This window comes from Apus apus, chromosome 18, assembly GCF_020740795.1.
Source record: "Apus apus isolate bApuApu2 chromosome 18, bApuApu2.pri.cur, whole genome shotgun sequence".
Lineage (NCBI taxonomy): Eukaryota > Metazoa > Chordata > Aves > Apodiformes > Apodidae > Apus > Apus apus.
Window position 1 is genome coordinate 1,180,586 of NC_067299.1, and position 7,148 is coordinate 1,187,733.

Genomic DNA, 7,148 nt, shown 5'->3' on the forward strand with positions numbered 1-7,148 from the left:
TTTCTTCTGAAAGGTCATCATTTTTCCACTTGATCCACCAAGCTCTTTGTACAGTATGACAAGGTGATAGTACATCCAAGGCCCATTTACAACATGACTCCTGACAGCACAGACTAGGAAACTCTCCTTAGCAGAGAGCCTGTTCCAGCTGGATGGCTTCTGCTCACAGAGACCTCTTGTCTTGGTCTCTCACCCTCTCTTACATCTTCCAAGGAAATTCTAGCAAGTGAATGCCTGAGATTTCTTCCCAGGATGAAGTGATGCACCTTCTTCCTCAAACAAAACCCAAACCAAGGACTGGCTGACTCTCTTTTTCACAACATGAGTGGTGTGGTTGAAGTAGCAAAGACCTTCCCCCTTCCCAGTGCATGGAGCAGGCTGATCTTTCCATCTACCAGCAGCCACCTGCCCAGGAGCCAGCCCTCTTTGTGGTCAACTTCCCAGACTTCAGTAGAAAGCACCTTTGGCTCCTTTGAACATCAGCCCTTCAGCTCAGCATCTCTGTGTCTTTTGCTGAGACAGGACTCTCTCCCAGATGTACAAAGACCTGTCAGGTCAACCCTGGTGTTATGTCCTCTGACCAGTCACTCACATTGCCAACATTTTACATGCTGAGTCCCTTAATTTTTGCTTTTTAGCCAATTTCTCCTGTTTGACTTGAGGATACAATTTTTAGCTCCTGGAGCAATGGCACTTGGTACCAGACACCAGTCAGTGCTTGCATGGCTCCTGGCCAGCAGCTCTCTTCCTTGCCAAGGGTTCCATCTGCATCCAGGGAATCACAACCCCAGATGACAGCTCAGGGTCCTCTTTGCTTCTTCTAGTCTTGCACACCTGGTGTCAAGGTGTAATGGGCACAGTCACCTCAGCAGTTTTTCTGGGACATGTGGTGGCCTTCTTTGTCCCTTTGCATCAACCATGTAGCTGCAGGTGGGCCCAACTCAGACAACAGATGGACTCACAGCTCCATGCCAGAGCTAATGTAAGCCCAGTTCCTGACCTTCCCAGACAGAACAGAAAGTTTCCCCTTAAAGTTTTTGCATTTTTAGAGCTGATAGACCCCAGGCTCTTTCCTGGGTCGATGGTCTCTTCCTCCTTACAGATCACTGGACACGTGGGTGGCAGATCTGGTGGGAGACCAACAGTTTTGTTCAGCCCCTCCTGGGCTGAACATGCAATAAAAGGGGTCCCTGGGCCCCTACAGGGGTTTTGGCTCCTGGGTGGTGACGAGTACATTTGGCAGTGCAATAACAGGGACCTATTTTTGTCCACCTTCTGGTGCTGTGAAGGGGACAGGCTTTTTTGGGGGCTGCTGGTGCTTCGCTCTCATTTCAGATTGAGGGGGAGGAGCTGCCAATTGTGTGACTCAGGGCAGCGTAAGGAAAGTGCCAAGGAAATATGAGGGTGTCTGTTCCCACCTCCTGTCTCTCCTGCTGTCAGGGTTCTTACAGCTGTTTCCTTCAGCTCCAAACTTGATGCTAAAAATGCTTCTGAAAACTTGGAGGTGCTGACATCCCAAATTGCCTTATTCTGAGATTTTTCCATGCTTTTTTTTTTTCTTTTTATTTTTCCCCCCTTAGTTGCTTTCTTCCTGTGCAGACAGGCTGCCAAGTGCTTCCCTGCTCTGTAATGGGTTTCTTGAGAGCAGAGTTAGGGACACAAGGTTTGCTCCCTGTGGGAGGAGCAGGGATGCTGGCTGGAGGGGGGTGAGGCTGGCAGGGACGAGCAGAGCCCACCTGGGTCAGAGCTGGGGATGTGATCCAAGGGAGTGGCTGGAGTTACATCCACCCAGGCTGTCCTCTTTTGTCGCCCACTGCCTCCTCTCTGCTGGATCTGTTCTCCAGCCCAGAGCTGCTCACAGGGTGCTGTTTGCTCTGGGCAGCCCTGTCCTGGCCCCTGGGGCTCCATCCTGGCAGCAGGGAGGGGAGCAGCAGGGAGGGGAGCAGCAGGGAGGGGAGCAGCAGGGCGCTCACACTTTTTCCTCCTGGCTGCTGGGCCCAGAGGCCAGGTTTGGGAAAAGGCTGGATTTTGGGCTGGCCCCATGTGGCTGTTGTGGATCACCTTCCCTGCAGCATGGTGGGCTCTGAGACCCCCTTGGGCAGCTTGTTCTGCTCATCAGGGCAGCCCCCACAACTGTGGCTGAAATCCTCCTGGATGCCAGAGATCCAGGTGCCATCAGACCTTATCTGCAATCACCCTCCAGGACACCCATCCCCAGCTGAGCAGAGAATTATTCCAAGCAATGTTCCTCTCAGATATTCAATTTTAACTTCCTCTTGCTTAATTTAATTCTGTTATTCCTCCATTTGCCCCCCCAGGAAGTGAGATCTCCTCCTGATACCAGCAAGGGTTTATTTGCTTTGCCAGCTCTAATTTGGCTTCGCTATTAAAAGGCAAAGAAGAGGCAGCACCATAATCTGTTGGGAGCTTCCTCAGCCTCTCCTCTCACCCCTCTCCCGTATTTCCCACAGCTCTGAGTCCAGTTCAGGAGGTCCTGGTGCTGTGCCAGGAGCGGGCAGGATGCAGCCCTGGTCCCCAGCCCAGGGTCAGCCCCTCCATCAGTTAATCCCTTCACACGCTCTGCCGCGCTGCTGCTGCCACGCTCCCGTTCCCCAAGTCTTTCTGTTCCCCCCTGGAGCTATTTCTATGAGGCCTTTGTTACTTCTTAATTGTCCAAACCACTTTTCCACATTTCTCTTGATAAAGGCAGATTTTAAAAAGCAGTTCAGCATCTCAGCCATTTTAGAGGTATCATCTGCTTCATCCCTTTTATTGTTTAGCAAATGGCCTACTTTTGCTCGAATATTTTTACTACCCCCCCCCCGAGAGGGTTGATTTTTATTTTTTCCCCTCCTTTTTTAACAGCTTTATTCTACCTCTTTACTAATTCTTCATACATTGACTATTTCTGCCTTTATTTTGTTATTTTCTTCCCCCTCATTCCTTTGCTGGGCCAGCCTCCACAGGCCCTGCCTCTCTCCCAGCACTGGGACTTGAGTTCATTTATTTGATTTCCTTTTCCTTGCAAATCTCTTGGGCTTGGGGTTTTTTTGCATGTACCAGAGAAGGGGAAGCTCCAGTGCTGGGTTTCAGCCACGCACGGAGATGTGCTGGTGAGCCAGGGGTGGCTGGCAAGGCAGTGGCCATACAGAGCAGGCTGGGGGTGCTTTAATTTTCCAGCCTTTTTTTAAGCCAAAACATGTCACATTCTCCTCTGTCTGTGCATGGCTTCAGCCTTTCTCTGGTGTTTCTAGAAGAAACCAGCTGTTGGAGGAAAATTCCAACAGCTTCTCTGTCCCTCACACCAGTAAAGGGGGAATTTGGTCCCAAACAGGAACCTTTGGAGCTGCCTGGGGGCCACCATCAGCTTTGGCAACTTATTTCTTATCAGAGAGAAGGAAATGGGAAGGAGCCTAAATGCAGCACTGCAAAGCAGTGTTGTTTCCAAAGACTGAGATGAGAGGCATGAAGGGAAAGGGAACTTTAATCTTGGGGCAAACAAAGCCTTTCCCTCCAGCTGATGCAGGTGAGATTGCAGGAGGGAGGCAGCAGATGGGACAATTTGTTACTGGTTGTTACTGCTTTTTAACTCCTCACCAGCCCGCTGTGCACTGGGGCAGCCTCCTTTAGCCTGGGTGGGCACAGCCAAAAAACAAATAATCCCCCTGGGAGATGATGCTGAATCCCACCCTGGTCCTGCTGAGCCCTGGATTGATGGTCTGTGGGGGACCCGCTTTGCTATAAATTTGACAGAAACAGGAGCTTTTGCGTTTACTGTTTAAGACAATTTTTTATAAGGAAAAAAAACACATGTCAGGAAGATTGAAGTTTAGGTTTGAAACAAGCCTTTCTGTTAAATCTCCTGAGGATTCAAATTGGTGTTTCTTTGCTGCAGTAGTAACATTCAGTTGGATTCTGGATGTAACAAGTGATGTTCTAAGATTAAAGAGATGTACAGCACATCCCTGCACCCACACAGAGCTAAGTGGAGATGGCAGGACAAACCCATCAGTCCTCCAAGCACACACAAGCTGGGAGAATGTAGGGCAGCAGGTACTGGGATGCCCTGGTGGAGGGTGGGGATGGAGGGAAGGATCTAGCTGGTGAGACACTGGCCCAGGTTGCCCAGGGAAGCTGTGGCTGCCCCATCCCTGGCAGTGTTGAAGGGCAGGTTGGATGGGGCTTGGAGCAGCCTGGGCTGGTGGGAGGTGTCCCTGCCCATGCAGGGGGGTTGGAACTAGAGGATCTTTAAGGTTCCTTCCTATCCAAGCCATTTTATGCCCATGAGCTCCTTGTGTCTGGCTGAAGTTCCTTCTTCTTTCCTGTGCTACAGCCATGAGTAGGGGACAGGAGGTGACAGGGTGAGAAGGCTGCCAAGCAGGACAACCATATAGTAAACACCAGAGAATCCACAGAGGATGGTGTGGTGTCCCAAATGGGGAAAAGCTTTCTCAGCCCAACTTGCCCCAGCAGACCCCAGAGGAGCTGCTGCCAGCTGGGGTTTCCTTACGGGGGGGACTTCCCTGCTGGTTCATGCAGACACTGGCCACGGCTTCCCCTGGGACTGCACTTAATTGCCTGTAGATTCTCTGATGTCTAGTCAGGGGAACACTCCCAACATGACCTTTTTCTCAGCGGGGCTGTTAATTAGGTCTTTCACTCCTCTGCCAGGCTGTGGATCCTCACCAAGCTTGTTGGAACATAATTCTCTTCAGATTCCTATTATTACTGTCAAATTTGGTTCAAATTGCCTGGTAAGGTATGAAGTGACGGGGGACGCGCCGGCTGTCTGAGGCACAGGGACTGCAGTTGCATGCAGCTCTTGCCTTAGGAAACCAGGCTTATGGAAACCAAAATGCCCTTTTTTGTTTGTTTCAGCACCTGCAGCCTGGCACGGCTGAGGGCTGGCAGCAGCAGCCCAGGATCCCTCCCACCAGGGAGGGTACCTGTGGTCTCAGAGCCTCAGGATGCTGCCAAAAACCCCTCCCAGCAGAAGCCCCCTCCGGTGACCTGTTCTGGAGTCACTGGAACAGCTCCTGACCAAACCCAGCCTGACCTGCTCGTGGAACTGGAGACACAGTGAGCCCTGCAGGGGGAGGTGGCCTCAGCCTCGGGGTTTCACACTGTGGGGTCAGAGGGGTTTCAGCTGGAGGATCATTTCTTCTTTTTCTTTGTTTGTTTTTTTTTCCTCAAATAACCTCTCTGGGGTGCAGAGCTCAGTGCTTCTGGGGACCAGGAGCACCTCTATTTTGAGGGCTCACAAACCACTTAATGGGACATGTCCATCCCCTCCCTGGGATGTGCTGGGGTCCCCACTCAGGTGCACTTTGGCACTTGCCATCTGCAGGGAGGGCGGGAGCAGCCAGCCAGGGCCAGAGAAGGGATCCTGAGCAGCTGGATCCATCTTGACTCTGCAACAAACTAGAATAAAAGAGAGAGGTTTTCTCTCCCTTTTTAGCATTGCCTTCTGCCTTATTTATGACTCTCATTGAAGGCAGGGAGCGAGCGCAGCGACGTGGGCAGAATAATGCTCTGGCTAAAGGTGAGGGAGAGGAATTCCCAGGGAGAATAACTTCGTGCAGTGAAGCCAGGGCTGTGCTGGGGGGAGCAGTGCAGGGAAGGGGACATGTCCTGGGTGGGGAGCATCCAGGCTCTGGGTGAAGTGTGGCTCAGGAGTTGTAAAAGGCTGGGAGGGAAAACAGATCCAGTGGTGGATGAGAGCTGGGAGCTGGGCTGAGAGCAGAGCAGGACCTGGGGGCAGCTGAGCCCCAGGGACAGGAGAGTGTGAGCTGGAGCATCCTGCAAAGTACCAAGGCACCCCACTGGGAAGGTGAAGGATGAAAACTGATGTGATCTCACCCATCTGGAAGGACACCTTGTATAGTCTGTTCAGCCCCTGTGGAGGGACTGACAAAGCAACTGCAAGGAAAACTCTCTCCCTGGGTGCTTGGAGGCTTCACTTTCCTCATCCCTTCCTCACTGTCTGGATTGCAAGGCTGAAGTTAAGTGAATGAAGAAGGTTGGGATGAAGGTGCTGAGCTCCCTTCTGCTGCCTGAGGATCAAACCTGGTGTGCAGCTAATCTAAACACTTGAAACCATTGCAGAGGAAAAAGCAGAAGTCTCTTCTTTCAGAGCACTTAGCAGCTTGGAGAAGTTGTTTGTGCTGCTTTTCCCAACAGGGAAGGTGTGCATGCAAACACGAGCCCGCGCTTCCTCCAGGGGGAAGTTACCTCCCTCTCCCAGGGAAAGAAAGCAATGAAATTAAATCACCATCCTCCACAAAAACACCAGAATGCCAAAACTGGCCAAGATCCAGCTCAAAAACAGCTCATTGGGGCATTAGGTGGTTTGATATTGTGGTGTTTGTGGCTGTAGGAGAGGGGTGGCACGGCAGCTTTGTGTGCATGTGCCCATGTGCCCTTGGTAACTGTGGGCTCAGCATAAAGCCATGGGAAGGGAGCACTCTGTTTTAGCATGCCAGGAGGTTGGAAATCCAGAAATGCTGGAAATTGGTTTACCAAGCTGCAGTTCCTGCAGCTGCTCTGTGCAGACTGAGCTCTATGCCTCCAAGCAGATGTTGCTCATCCTCCTGCACCAGCACTCACCTGCTTCACAGATGTCCCTGCTTAATAAACAGCTTTTTTTTTTTTTTGTGCCATGGATCATTCCAGGTCTGAGCAATTAAGAAATAATCATGGACTCTGTAGCCCAGCACAAGTCAACTGGTTTTGCTGGGCCATGTGGCATTGGGAAGCTCTGGTCCAGTGACTGACCAGGAGCCAGGTTTTGGGAGCCTTTTAAAGTGCCTCTGAAACCTGGGATGAAGCAGCAGGCTCGACGTGTGCTCCTCACCTTCTCTCCAGCAAACTCCCATCTTGCAGCTTTGGGTGCTGCAGCTGCCAGACTCACCCACTGTGGCAGAGGAGCTGTGCAGGAGGTGGTCTGAGAGCCCCCAGACTCATTGCACACAGGATGCTTCAGTGCCAACAGCTGGGCTTTTTCAGATGAGGGACTTGGGAAGCGAACGAGCCTCCTACCTCTGACTTCTCCACTGAGCCGTATTATTAGTTTTGGCGATTAAATAGCAACCCGTTTGCAGGTGACAATGCTGTAAAAATAAGTAGGTACCAGGGCTGACATTGTGAAA